Genomic DNA, 12,478 nt, shown 5'->3' with positions numbered 1-12,478 from the left:
AAAGGGGCAGCTGAAACCTCCAGATCGGTTAAAGCCTCTAATTCAGTCACAGCTCAGGTAGTGACAGCAACACAGCACCCACCACCTCTGGTGGGAAACTCCTATTTCCCAGGCATTAGGGGTCTGGGTGGCACTGGCAGTCATGTCCCGGGGCTGGGGGAGGCAGGAAGAAGGGGGCGGCCAAGTCAACACCAACCTGCCCTCAACTCAGGGTCGCCACGGCGGGCCTTGCCTGGCCCCATGGCGCCATCTCAGTGCCTAGGGGCCCCACCTGCCCGCTCTTTGCTGTGCAGTTGGGAAAATAGCCGCTTATAAAATTATACAGTATAAACCCAACGGTTATTTTTATTTTTTTATATATATATATATATATATAAAACAGCTAAGCGCTAGCCTGCCCCACCAAAGAGCTGCCCCCCAACCCACACGCAGCCCACAAGGCCACCGCTGTCCCTTTAAGGGGCAGGACCGCCCCTGCCTCCCCTCTCCGCCTATCTCAAGGGACGCCCCGCTCCCGCCCCTCCACCGATGACATCATTGCTGCGTTCCGATTGGCTGCCGGCCCCTTCAGGCACTCGGTGCCCGCCCTTCGCCCTGCCTCGGGCCCGTTAGCTTCCCCAGGTGCTAGCGGCCCATTGGCCAGCCTTGGTGGCGCTCAGGCACGCTTCTCCGCTCTGATTGGCGGAGGCTGGAGCGTGTCGCCGAAGCAGGGAGGCACGGGGTGGGCGCTTCCGCGGTTGCGAGGCGCCGGTCGGCGGTGGCGAGGCCGGGTGGCAGGCTCGGGGCGAAGCGTGCTCTCGGCGAAGCGTGCTCTCGGCGGGTGGCGGCTCCGCCAGGGACGGGCGGGGTCGGAGCGAGATGGAACCGTGACCAGGTGGGTACGGACCTGCCGGGCGACCCCTGTCGCCGCAGGGGCAAAGAAAGAGGGTGTGTGTGGGGGGTGGGCGCGGACCCGCCCCGACGCCCGGACCTTTCCTCAGCGGCGGGCGCAGCGCGTGCCCCCTCATGCCGCCGCACCCGTCCCTCCCCGCGTTGTTCTCCCCCAGGGGCGGTCCCGCTGTGAGGCGGGTGGGTGCCCGGCGCGGCTGGACAGCTCTGCTCCTTGGGGCTCCGGCCCGCCCCGAGGGGCCTCCCCTCGCCAGGGCACGGCCGCTCCTTCCAGCCGTGGCCGGCGTCGCCCCCTCCGACCCCCCTCCCCCCCCGCCTTTTTCTCCTCGGGCCCTGCCTCGCGTTTGCCCGCCGCCGGTCTCTCCCCGTCTTCTCCACCGGAGAGGGGCTCGGCGCTCCCGGCTCCCCGCCCGTGTCCCCAGCGCCTCGCGTGGGGCAGGCCGGCGGTGGGGTTTTGTTCGGTGCTCTCTTTCCGGTTCTACAGGCCTGGTAGTGGCGACAGTAGTTGACAAGGGTTTGTGTAGCAGCAGTACCCAGTATCCTGCCGTATCCACCGGTCCACGCAGATCCAGGTGGTATTAAGCAGAGTTAATTTTCCCTACTGAAAAGATGCTTGCCCATGCTATGGCTAGATGAGTATCTAAGGTAACAACCATGTTTCCCCGGTGTCTGTCTAGTGGGAACTAGATCTCCCTCTCTGTGGCTGTAAAATCTTGTATCGGAGAGGACTGTAATTTCACAAATCCCCCAATCAAGGATGAAAACTCTGTTTGCCTTGTGTGCAAGTGGAAATACTCTCCTGAGATCTTTATGATCTGCATCTGTGTACACTTAATTCTGCATCATGCAAACTTTGTGTTAATATGGTTCTGTGTGATTCTTAACAAGATGAACCTAGAGTGGGCTGAATAAAAGCTTTCAGGTTTGCTGCAGCTTATAGCACTTCCTTCCTTGTATTTTGTTTGTCCAGACAGTATCAGGGCCCCTGTCGTGAAACTGCATCTTAGTCTATCGTCAATAAAAAATCCATTTTGAAGGCATTAAAAATGTTTTAAAATGTTTTCTATTTGTCTGTAGCTTTGTTGCTGGATCATGCCTTTTATTTCTCAGTAGGATTTTAAGACACAGCTCTCAATATTTGGAAAACATAAAATGTAGCTATTCTAGGCTGAATGTGTCTATCCCAACATTGCCAGCATAGGCATTGAGAAAATTCAGTATGCAGTTCTGTCTTTATTATCAATTTCCATTTGACATCAGGGCTAGTTACCATGGTGTAGCTGACTTACTGAAGGTGTTTTTTCTAATTGAGTCTGGGTTTTACTTTCACGTAAATATGCAAACAGACTTTCAAAGTATATCTTGCTGCTTGCACAACACCCATCAGTAGGCTTTTGTGAAGGCACTGTTAAAATCCTTGCGGTAGAACTGTTAGAAGTGTAATGCCTTTAGATCTTCAGAAGTATTTCCAAAAATACTTCAATCATTTCTGAATATGAAATGAGAGGGACACCCATTTGTTCCCATTTACTGCAGTGATTAAATGAGTGATCTAATAGTTGTGATTAAATAGAATCTAATAATAGATTTTAAAATAAGAGTGTGATCTGAAGCTGACTGTGAACTCCTTTTCTGTTCTTTAGATTTGTGCTTTCTGCTGAAAAGAAAAAGAGGCTCAGGGCTGAAAGCAAATGCCATAAGCTTTTCACAAGGAGGCGAATTTGCCCTTAATTACCAGATATTAACTTACTGAACCCTTTTCAGTCCTCCCCCACTTATAATTTAGATACCAAATGTGATTTCACAGAAAAAATGGAAAGAGTGAAATATTGCTAATTATAGCTTCTTGGGCATCATATTGTTCTGTACAAAATGTAAGTAGCGCTCTGTTTGCTGATTCCAACAATTGTGGAAGCAGCTTTAATTTCTGTTCAATTAAGGCAATCCACTCTAACATCATGTGGGAGAAGACACCCTTCCCCTCCCCCAATCTTCAGGCGACAAGCAGATCATGAAATAAAATACAAAGAGAGGGGATACAGAAATATTTTGACATAAGGCTGAGAAAATATTGGGGTTTTCTAAAACCAGTCTTTATATTTTCCTCCCCTTGAATATGAAATAATAGGAAACGCTTGGGTTTGGGAAGGAGTGCTTGCTTGTGACTTTTTTATAACTGGCTTCTGGTGGCATAGTAAAGCAGCAGCATTTTACACAGACCCTTTCATCCTTGGATCTCCAGGTGAAATACACATTCAGGCAATCAAAATAGCTCTTAATTTAATAATAATAATAAAAAGCCCTGCTGGATTTCCTTCACTATTGAGCCGTGATTACATTACTGTGTGGTATTTGGTGGGGGAAAGGGAGCTATACTAGATGTAGAGAGGTGGATCAAAGGAAAAAGGGTTTGGATGTTAGAGCAGAAAGCAGATAAATTCTTAGGATGTGTTAAAACATTATCACAGGACTAATTGCTACACTCATTTGGAATGTGTGAGATTTCTGCATATATGATTTTTACCTCAAGAGCACAATTTATAGCAATTTCAAGTGTCTTCTATCTTTACATTCTGTCCTTCCTGTGTTGTAGATGATATAATTGGGCTGTCTCAATGCCTGTTTACTTACTGATAACTCAGTATTATGATTAAGATCCTTTTTGAAGAGTACAGTTGATTTCCGCTGTGTGAAAAGAGGTAACAAATAGTAAATCTTGTTTTAGTTACACAATGCTTTTCCTTTAATTTCCACCCCTACCCCCAAATCAGCTGTGTTATGAGGGTCTATGTCTTTTCCTGAGAAACTGTTGAAGAGGAAGCAGAAAAAGCAACTGTTCAGTGATCTGAAACTGTCAAACACCTACTCTGGGAAAGCCGAATCTAATTATTTCCTGCTGGACACATTGCTGAACTGAGACTGAAAACAGAGGATGTGGTTACACAGACATTTCTTTTAGTGGTAGCCCTGTCTTAAGCAGCTCATATTCCCATCTGCCTTTTGGTCTTTTCCCTCCCCACCATGTGCTGTCACTTCAGTAGTGAGGTATGTCTGTGGGCCTGCATGCTGAGCCAGGTTAGAGGCCTGATTTTTAATCTGTGCATGTTCTATTCCTCTCCCCCTCAGCCCCCAAAATAAAAGATCGGGGTGGGCCAAAGGAATGCATAGCTGGAGTGGAAGGAGCACAGAAGCAGATCAGTCAGAGCTACAGCTAAAGGGAACAGTTTTGGAACCATAGTTTAAAACTCTTCCTACGATGATGCTTTTATGCATGTGTGTCAGATGAAATGGGTGAGTTGGTGTGATTTCAGAAACTCATTCCTTTGTCAAATGCTCTGTTCAGTCCTTCAGGGACATAATGTGTGTGGTTAATGTGTATGTTATACCTTCCGTCCTTTGAGTGCTTTATGCAGTGCAAACACTGTTAAGTGGCTTCTTCAAGGGAAATGAATGGCATTGGGGTGAAGACAGTTTACATTACCAGGCTTAGGTATGCCACAGTGGTCAGTCAATGCTGTGAGATTTTTAAATGCAGGTTGTCCTTGTGGAGGGCAGATGGTGCATGTAGCTTATACAGGAATCTCTCATCCGTCTGATACTATGTTTTGAGACATTAAGAATCAATGCTAGTAATAGCATCTCACTTCCTTTGATCCTTTTCTGTTTCTGGTATGAGACACTTTTCACACATACGAAGTTTTAGAGTTTGCCACTGAGCAAGGTACTGTAATTGTTTAAATTAGTTTGGTTTATATTTCAGAAATTGGAGTAATGAATTTAGTTTGTGCAGCATTCCTTTCCCCTTCCCTCCCCCATTTTTTTGGGTGTGCACAGCATCATTATTCTTGTGTGAAGAAATATTTTGGATTGAGACACAGAGCTGTATTGATAACATCTCTGTAGGAAGGTGAAATTTAACACACAGTCACAAGTCTTTTTAAATCTTGTAAGCTAAAGGCTGAGCTTTTAATTGGGGATTTTCTTTTGCACCTTAACCTCATGCCATCCATCTACTTTTGCACTCCTATCACAAACTAGCATGTCAACTACTTCTACTTATCCTGCTTAATTAACTTATGCTCCCTATTTCAGCTTGTTTTGGCCCTGCTGATCCAGAAAAGCAGGGTTTTTGTGGAGCACAGCAGAAGCAGCATGCAAACTGCTGCCGCATGTGCCAGCATGTTATTTGTTAACAGCTGGACGTTGGGGTCTGCCTCTGTGGCACTGAAATAAAAATTGTCCCCTGGACATGGTCAGGAGCTGCTGCTGCTGAAGTCTCTGCTTGCCATGGGTGCATATTGAAGTGCCTGTGTACCACAGTGCAGGAGCCTCTGGCTCAAAGCAGTGCAGAAAATTCTTATTTTGCCATCTTCTGGTGAGGCAAATAAATGCGCTGACTACACATCACCTTCAGAGTACCTTCACATTAGGGGAGCAGGAGACTGAAATGATACGTCTAGTTTTGTGAAGTTAATTTTGTTTTGGGGTAGGAGTTGACATCACAGATTGTTTCAACCTCAAATTAATGCTTCATGTAATACGTGGCAATTATGACTAGTCCTAGCCACACTAGGGAGGACGTGTGTATATACTGTGGTTCCTTGAGTTCTACCCTTTCTGTGGTTTAGTAGAGACACTGGGGATATGTCTTCACTGCACGATTGATCCATATGGTTGACACCCTGTTTAGGCTTACTCTAATGAGATCATCCTTTGCACACAGCCATACCCATGTTATGATGAACTCATTCTTTCTGCAACTGTTTAGATGTGTGAAGGTACAGTTTTGAGCAAAGATGAGACAGGATTCACTTTCTGTCAGTTACAAGGAAACTTTTCCTCCTTCAGGAAGAAACTTCTGGAAAAGCATTGAAAGACTATTTCATTATTTTTAAAAAATAAGATTTTTGCCCTCTCTTCTGATTTTTATAGCAATACAAGAAGCTTCCCAACAGAATGTGATTACAGTCTGCATTGTAACTTAATTTCTATTCCACTGTGTAAGATGGACCCAAACCTGAGTGCGAGGTTTCTCTGAGTGATTGGTAGGGCCAAGTTAATGTTAGACCTAATGTAATCATGTCTCTAAATTTGCTCTCATAGGTCCTGTCAGGCATGCTTTACAGGAACAGATCACTTGGAGTCTGAATCTTTGCCAAGCCTCCGTCTCGGAGTTAGTATGGCTGTTAGAAAGATGGGATGTGAATTCTGCACTGCGTGTAAAGATCGGGCTTGCGAATCATGTCAGTGAGTTTCTGTGTTGTTCAGACATGCTCAAACTCCAAGTCACCAGTGAAGGCAATAAGCCATTGTAATCACTGGAATAGCAGCCATTTGGCTTGAACACGTAAACAATGACATATAAACATTTCCATTGGATGGAGAAGTTTATCAGCAAGATGAGACTTCTGCATTTCTTAGAGATGACGTGATTTTTTTCTTCAGAAAATCTAGGACAGTAGAGTTTTGCCTGCATTGACTGTATAGTGAGAGGAAAAAGGAGTGTTGGAGGAATGTTTTGATTGTGCTATAAGTAAAGAATAACAAAAGCATTTAACTGTGGAATTTTGCCAGAAAATGTTTCAGTTATGTGATTAATCTTTGTTCACTCACTGCAGTATAGAAGGAGCAGTAAAGAGCTTGTCTTTTATTACAGCTGTAAGGCTAAATCTTTGTGAAGTCTGACTTGTTGTTTTGAAGGTGGGGTGTGTCTGTGTTTTCTGTTGTTCCGTCTTCAAACTGGATTGAAGTTCCATGGGGGGACTGAATAAGTATAATGTTAGAAATGCATTGTATCTGCAGCACCTCTTAGCTTAATGGCACACACATTAGGAAGAAAAGTCAATGACTGTCCATGCCCATTGCAAACTAGTTTATCTCCTACTTGGGGTTCAGATGACTAAGCAGTAAATTGCAGGATGTGATACTTTAACTGCCTGAGATTGAGCAGGAACTTCCTTGGCAAATAGGACTGAAAGTTTCAAAGTTTCCCTTTTATGGTCCATAGTATATGGAATAAAACTTTAGTTTTTAGTAGAGGAAGAAAGATAAATATATGCTGTCTTGGAGGATGAGTTATGCATGGGAGAACAAGGGTGTCTGGACACCTGAGAAGGTTAATGGAAGTGCTGGAAACTCAAGAGAGGTAAATAAACAAAGGCAAGGAGTTAGTGAAATAGTTTGTGCTGTTTTCCTAGTGTGTGTTTGCATGTACACACACACGTTCTTTTCTGGAGAATAATGGTAAGTTTTTGCAAAGATGCCAAAAATCATTGGGTGTATGTGTGTATCTATATAGATATTTTTAATCTTCATGCATACCTTAAAAGGTAAGACTTCGAGGTCTTCTGTATTGTGCCGTGTGAGATGTCTGTCCAGCCTGGTGTCTTGTATTGGCAGGTAATGAGTGCCTTGGAAGGAATGTAGAACTGGGGTGTACAGAGAGGTTCTTCCCCTTTCTACTTCACCCTACCAGCTGATTAGGGATAGCTTGGTATATTCTTCAGATTAGAATATTGAATTCTTGGTTAATTGTTTCCTATCTTTGTGGGAGACTTTCCTTGACTTCTTGAGTTCTTCTAGGATTTGCAAAGTACATTGTAAGTATATACTTGGTGTGGTAGCCTTGCATCATTATAATGTTTTAATTACAGATTATCAGGTTGGCTACTTTGTTAAAGAAAAAATAATTACTTGTTGTGGATTCTCACATGAAATTAATTGTTTAAGTGGCTGTAAGTAATTCCAAATATTGACTTGATGACAAATAGTGTAAAAGGTGGCAAAATGACTTCTTGATTCTGTGATCGAGCCATGATTAATGTGTACTGACACATTTCATTCAAAGAAAAATTGAAATATTCTCTGAAAGAGATTGTAAGGGAAGCTTCTAAAGTAGTAGTGCCATAGAATCCATAGAATCACAGACTGATTTGGGTTGGAAAGGTCCTTAAGATCATCTAGTTCCATCCCCCCCGCCATGGGCAGGGACACCTCACACTAGACCATGTCACCCAAGGCTCTGTCCAGCCTGGCCTTGAATGCTGCCAGGCATGGAGCATTTACCACTTCTTTGGGGAACCTGTTCCAGTGCCTCAGCACCCTCACAGTAAGAACTTCTTCCTTATATCTATGCCGAACTTCCCCTGTTTAAACCCATTCTCCCTTGTCCTATCGCTACAGTCCATGATGAAGGAGTTCCTCTCCAGCATCCTTGTAGGCCCCTTCAGATATTGGAAGGCTCCTCTGAGGTCTCCACGCAGCTTCTCTTCTCCAGGCTGAACAGCCCCAACTTTCTCAGCCTGTCTTCGTGTCCTTACTTTTTAAAATTTGTATCAGTATGGTAAATACCTTCTCCTGCAAGCTGTTAGTTGGAGGAGAGTTGACCGAGTAGATGTGCAATTCATTACCTGTAGCTGCTTGGAAACAGCTTCCTTCTTTTATTTTTTTTTGGGATCAGGGACCTCTTTCAAATTTTGCAATGCGCTGATTATCCAAGCGTCTAACTGTGGTTATTCTTTCTTCAGAGGAGACTAATCAGTATAATTGGTCTTATTCCTTCTGATGCTAAAGTCTTAGACAGCTCATTCTGTTTTTTTTTTCTGCTCCAGCTATCTTAATGCCTGTGTCCTGAGTCCATTCGGTCTGAAGTTTGTGTTTCGGGAGGTGCCTGGGTTCTTTTATTTTCTTTTATTGACAAAATATCATAGCACCTCAATTGCAGTTCTATGGTTCTGGTGTCTGGGAAGCCCTAAAGTCTGAAAAGCTTAGAGGTGGAAATAGGGTGGAAACTTGGTGTTAAAACCTTCATATGATGATCTGCATTTTTTTTCAAGGTGGGTAAGGAAGTAAGAGTGAAAGTATGGCAACTACAAATCAGCTTCTGACCCTTTTTATTGCTGTTTGCAACGATAGTCTTCTAAAGCCTACAAAGTAATAATTTGCTAGTCAAGTTCTGCTGTGCATGCCTGTTAAAACTGTATTGCCAGAGAGAAGTGGTGTGTTACTTCAGTACATTTGTGAGTTTGTTTTAAGGTGCTCAAGATGGTTCCCCCCTCCCCTTCCTCTAAGATGGGATTCCGGTTGCAGTCCTGGCAAATCTCTGAAATGTGCTTTTTTACTTTTCCCTGTTTTTGCTTGGGTGGATAACATGGTCTAATAAACTAGTCATAGCAGTTTCCGACTTCTGCTATCCAATGTTTAAGAACGATTTCAGTACAAGGACAGGAAGACTGAGTGTGTAATTTTGTGGGTATCCTGGCTTAGTAAATCTCAAACAATGCATTCTTCAGAACTGACAAAACAGCAATCCTAAACTAAAAGTTCTGCTCTGCAAGTAGGTATGTGTATACAAGTGTGGCAGCCTTTTCAGTTCAACTTCTGTTGTGTGTGCCAAATGAATTAAAGGTTATATGAAAAAAGAATCCTAGATAAAGGACTTTGTTCCTTACTCTTAAAGGAGAAAATAGGTGTGGTGGTTATTTTGTTTTATCTTATTTACTTATTTTTTTATTTTAAGATCTCAGTATTTATGCCCTGTTTTCCCTTTCAGTGAACTGAGGAGAGAGCTGCTGGCATGGAATTGAGCTGGGTTTGCCTGTGGGAACAGTGAGTAAGGTATGTATTGTGTTCTTTTTGCTGTCTTCAGTCTGCACCTTTTCTTATGTGCTGAATTGAAAATTGCTTGTGGTCGTTAAACGTGAGGGGTAGTAATGTGTCAGAGATGAAATATTTTGAATTTGTGCTAGCATGATGTGTGACAGCTGTCCAGCAAAGACTTTATGGTGTAAGAGCATAAATGGCGCACTTGTCCACTTTTCACTGCTGCCTAGCAATGTCAGGCTTGTCACAAGTTAGCTGGTGGTTCTGTGTTACAAGCGTTATTCGGTGTTACTGATCCTTGGCTCATTAGACTGATTTATTTAAGTATATAAAGGCAGGCAATTGCATCTATACAGTAAGAGTGTAATGTCTGCAAAACCGTTAGTTACCATGATACGGCAGCACTCAGAGGATGATACATTCAGATGTTATCTGTGATCCCAGGCTGAATCTTATAGCAAAAGAATAGAAAATGTTTTAATCTATTCTAGCAGCAGAACAAAAGTGTTGGTTTAGATGTCCTTCATGTGCTGGCTTGTAGTATTGTTGCTTCAAAATAAAAAGTAGTGAAAGTTGAATTTAGTATCCTTTGAGTTGGCAAAGAACAACAGCACTGTCGATTCTCCCACTCCTTCACCATGTTCTTTGCCCACATTCATTAGATTCACATGTTAGGGAGCACTTCTTGAGTACTTAATACTTCTTTTCAATAAACTGGTTAGACAAGACAGTAATACGGATATATGCTGCTCTCTGAATCACTGAAAAAAAGTAATCTTACCTATTCTTCAGTAGTGGGGTTATCCAAGGGTGGAAAGTCAGCTTTTGTAGGGGAAAAAGGGAAAAGAAGATGTAGTTACTCAGTCTCAATTGCTGGACTTTCCACTTAAATGAATGTCATGCTTGGTAGCTGCATTAGGAGATGCCAATAAATTCAGAGAAATTTGGATTCCACATCCAGTGTCCATTGATGGCGAGGGGAGGCAAAGTCAATTCAAATTGGTTTAATTTCTTGTAGAGAATTTCATGCTGTTGTGACTAAAGAATGTGACTGGGGTCAGAAAACTCCTTGCAGACTCTGTTTAAGACTTTGGTTTTGCACTGTGCCTAACATAACATAACATAACTGAAAGCTGTCACTTTTCAGTGGGCCTTGTTCCGCTGGGTTTTGTTCTTTTTTCTTTTCTTCTTTTTTTCTTCCTTTTTTTTTTTTTTTTTTTGTGGTGGGTGGGGGAATGAGATCTAATAAACCTGTGGTTGCAGGGTTCAGATTGCCAGCACAATGGGAAAACAAGCGTGTTTCAAGGTGTAGCTTTCCATCAGAACATGAAACTGAAATGACTTGCTCTGTGGCTGCAGAGCCACTAGATTTGAAGAAGAGGTGACAATTTCAAACTGAGGTGAGGTGATACAATATGGATATACACTCTCAGTTACAGCCAATGATCGGACTGAATTAGATAAAATGTAAAACTATTTCCTCAGACACACAAAAGTAAGTTGCAAAAAAAACTTGCCATAAACTCCTTTAAGATTCTTCAGATCTCCTGTTTTGCCTGGTGCTTTGTGTTGACATGAATGCTTGTGCTGGGAACTGAACTGACTGAAATATAACTACTTCACCTTTGTCTTTTTTTTTTATTTTTAAAATTTATTTTCTTTTATTTTAGTCTATATTGGCTCTCTGAGCTATCTTTCCTTGCCCAAGTCACCACTTTGTTATGCCCTAGCAAATCCAATTCTTGTCCCAGAGTTCAAATCTTCTGCATTTGGAAGCATATTGTTTCTTGTGAAGTCTTATTTCCACTCTCCTCTTGTCCAGTGACTTTCTTGTCCCAATCTGCCCTAAATCCACATTCAGCACGAGTTCCTTCATACTTTCTCAGCCCCTCAGTTTTCCTGACATGAATTTCCAAGTCAAGGCTCACATCTGGCTGCAGTTCGTCAGCATTCCCTTTTCTAGTTTGCTGCAGCTTCCCTGCTTCCACTAGTTGTTGGCATCCATTGCCACATGCCTTTGCTGCTGGCTGAATCCATTGCTTCATCTGTTTGCCCCTTTGGGGTGGGGAGGAATGCTTTGCCTCTGACTTGAAGGAAACTTAAAAAAATGCATCAGACAGCAATTGCAAGGAAGTCAGTCAGAAGTCAGTGTTCTAAACACACTGTAGTTCATCATGCATTTCTTTGGCACCAGCGCAGGCTTAAACGGCTTGTTCCCTTTCACGGCTCCCTCTGTTTTGCTGGCATAGCTGTTTTGTGGCCATGGTGAGCCACTCTGGGGAACAGATCCTCCTGGAAAAAAGTGGCCTTTTTTCTAGATTATTTTTCATCTGGTCCAGTACATGTTGTCTCCATAACATTTATGCTAATTTCACAATGAGGAAGGTATGAGAGTGGGAGTGTGTAGCAGACTGCTGAAGTTGGCACCACTGCTAGATGTTTAAGTGTGCTCTTTGACATTACAGTTCAGTTGATTTTTTTTTTAGTGAGTTGCTGTTGTAAAGGCTGGTCAAACCTCTACACAGCTGTACACTCCTGCTTCTTCCTTTGCATCAGAGCTAGTGATTGTGCAGCCACAGGGCACAACCAGCTAGCTGACTGATCCTGTAGAAAATGGTTTCTGATCTTCTGCAGAGTTAATCATCTGCTGGTTCAGCTGACCTGAGTCACCCTGTGGGTGCACACTCATTAGATCAGACAAAAGGGAAGCAGCAGGAACGAATAGCTTGGTAACAGAAGGCTGCATTCCTCTTTTAATTATCATGTTGAGCTATATCATGACTAAGGACTAAAATATACCAGCATACCCATTGACATATGAGACCTAGACATCACATCTTTTTTTGCTCTCTTTTGTTACTTGAACTTCAGCAGAAATTGTTGTTTAAGGCTCAACATCATCTGAAATTAGAAGGACGTCTTCCTCATTCATGCTTTGAGTTTGCATAAGAACTTTAGAAACTGGGGGAGAGTTCATTCTTTTTGAGCA

General features: G+C 43.0%; 1 protein-coding gene across 1 annotated transcript in view; it reads left to right on the top strand.

Moving 5' to 3' along the window:
- Nucleotides 1-709: 709 nt before the first annotated feature.
- The window catches only part of MRTFA (myocardin related transcription factor A), a 98,199-nt gene continuing 86,430 nt past the window's right edge, over nucleotides 710-12,478 (top strand). Inside the window, exons 1-2 of the mRNA XM_030478348.1 lie at nucleotides 710-874; nucleotides 9,440-9,504. The gene's annotated coding sequence lies outside the window, so the exon portion shown is untranslated. The remainder of the gene's footprint in view (nucleotides 875-9,439; nucleotides 9,505-12,478) is intronic.

The sequence above is a fragment of the Strigops habroptila genome, chromosome 3 (genome assembly GCF_004027225.2).
Source record: "Strigops habroptila isolate Jane chromosome 3, bStrHab1.2.pri, whole genome shotgun sequence".
NCBI lineage: Eukaryota > Metazoa > Chordata > Aves > Psittaciformes > Psittacidae > Strigops > Strigops habroptila.
The sequence above is the reverse complement of the archived record's forward strand: the minus strand, read 5'-3'. Positions and strand labels throughout refer to the sequence as shown.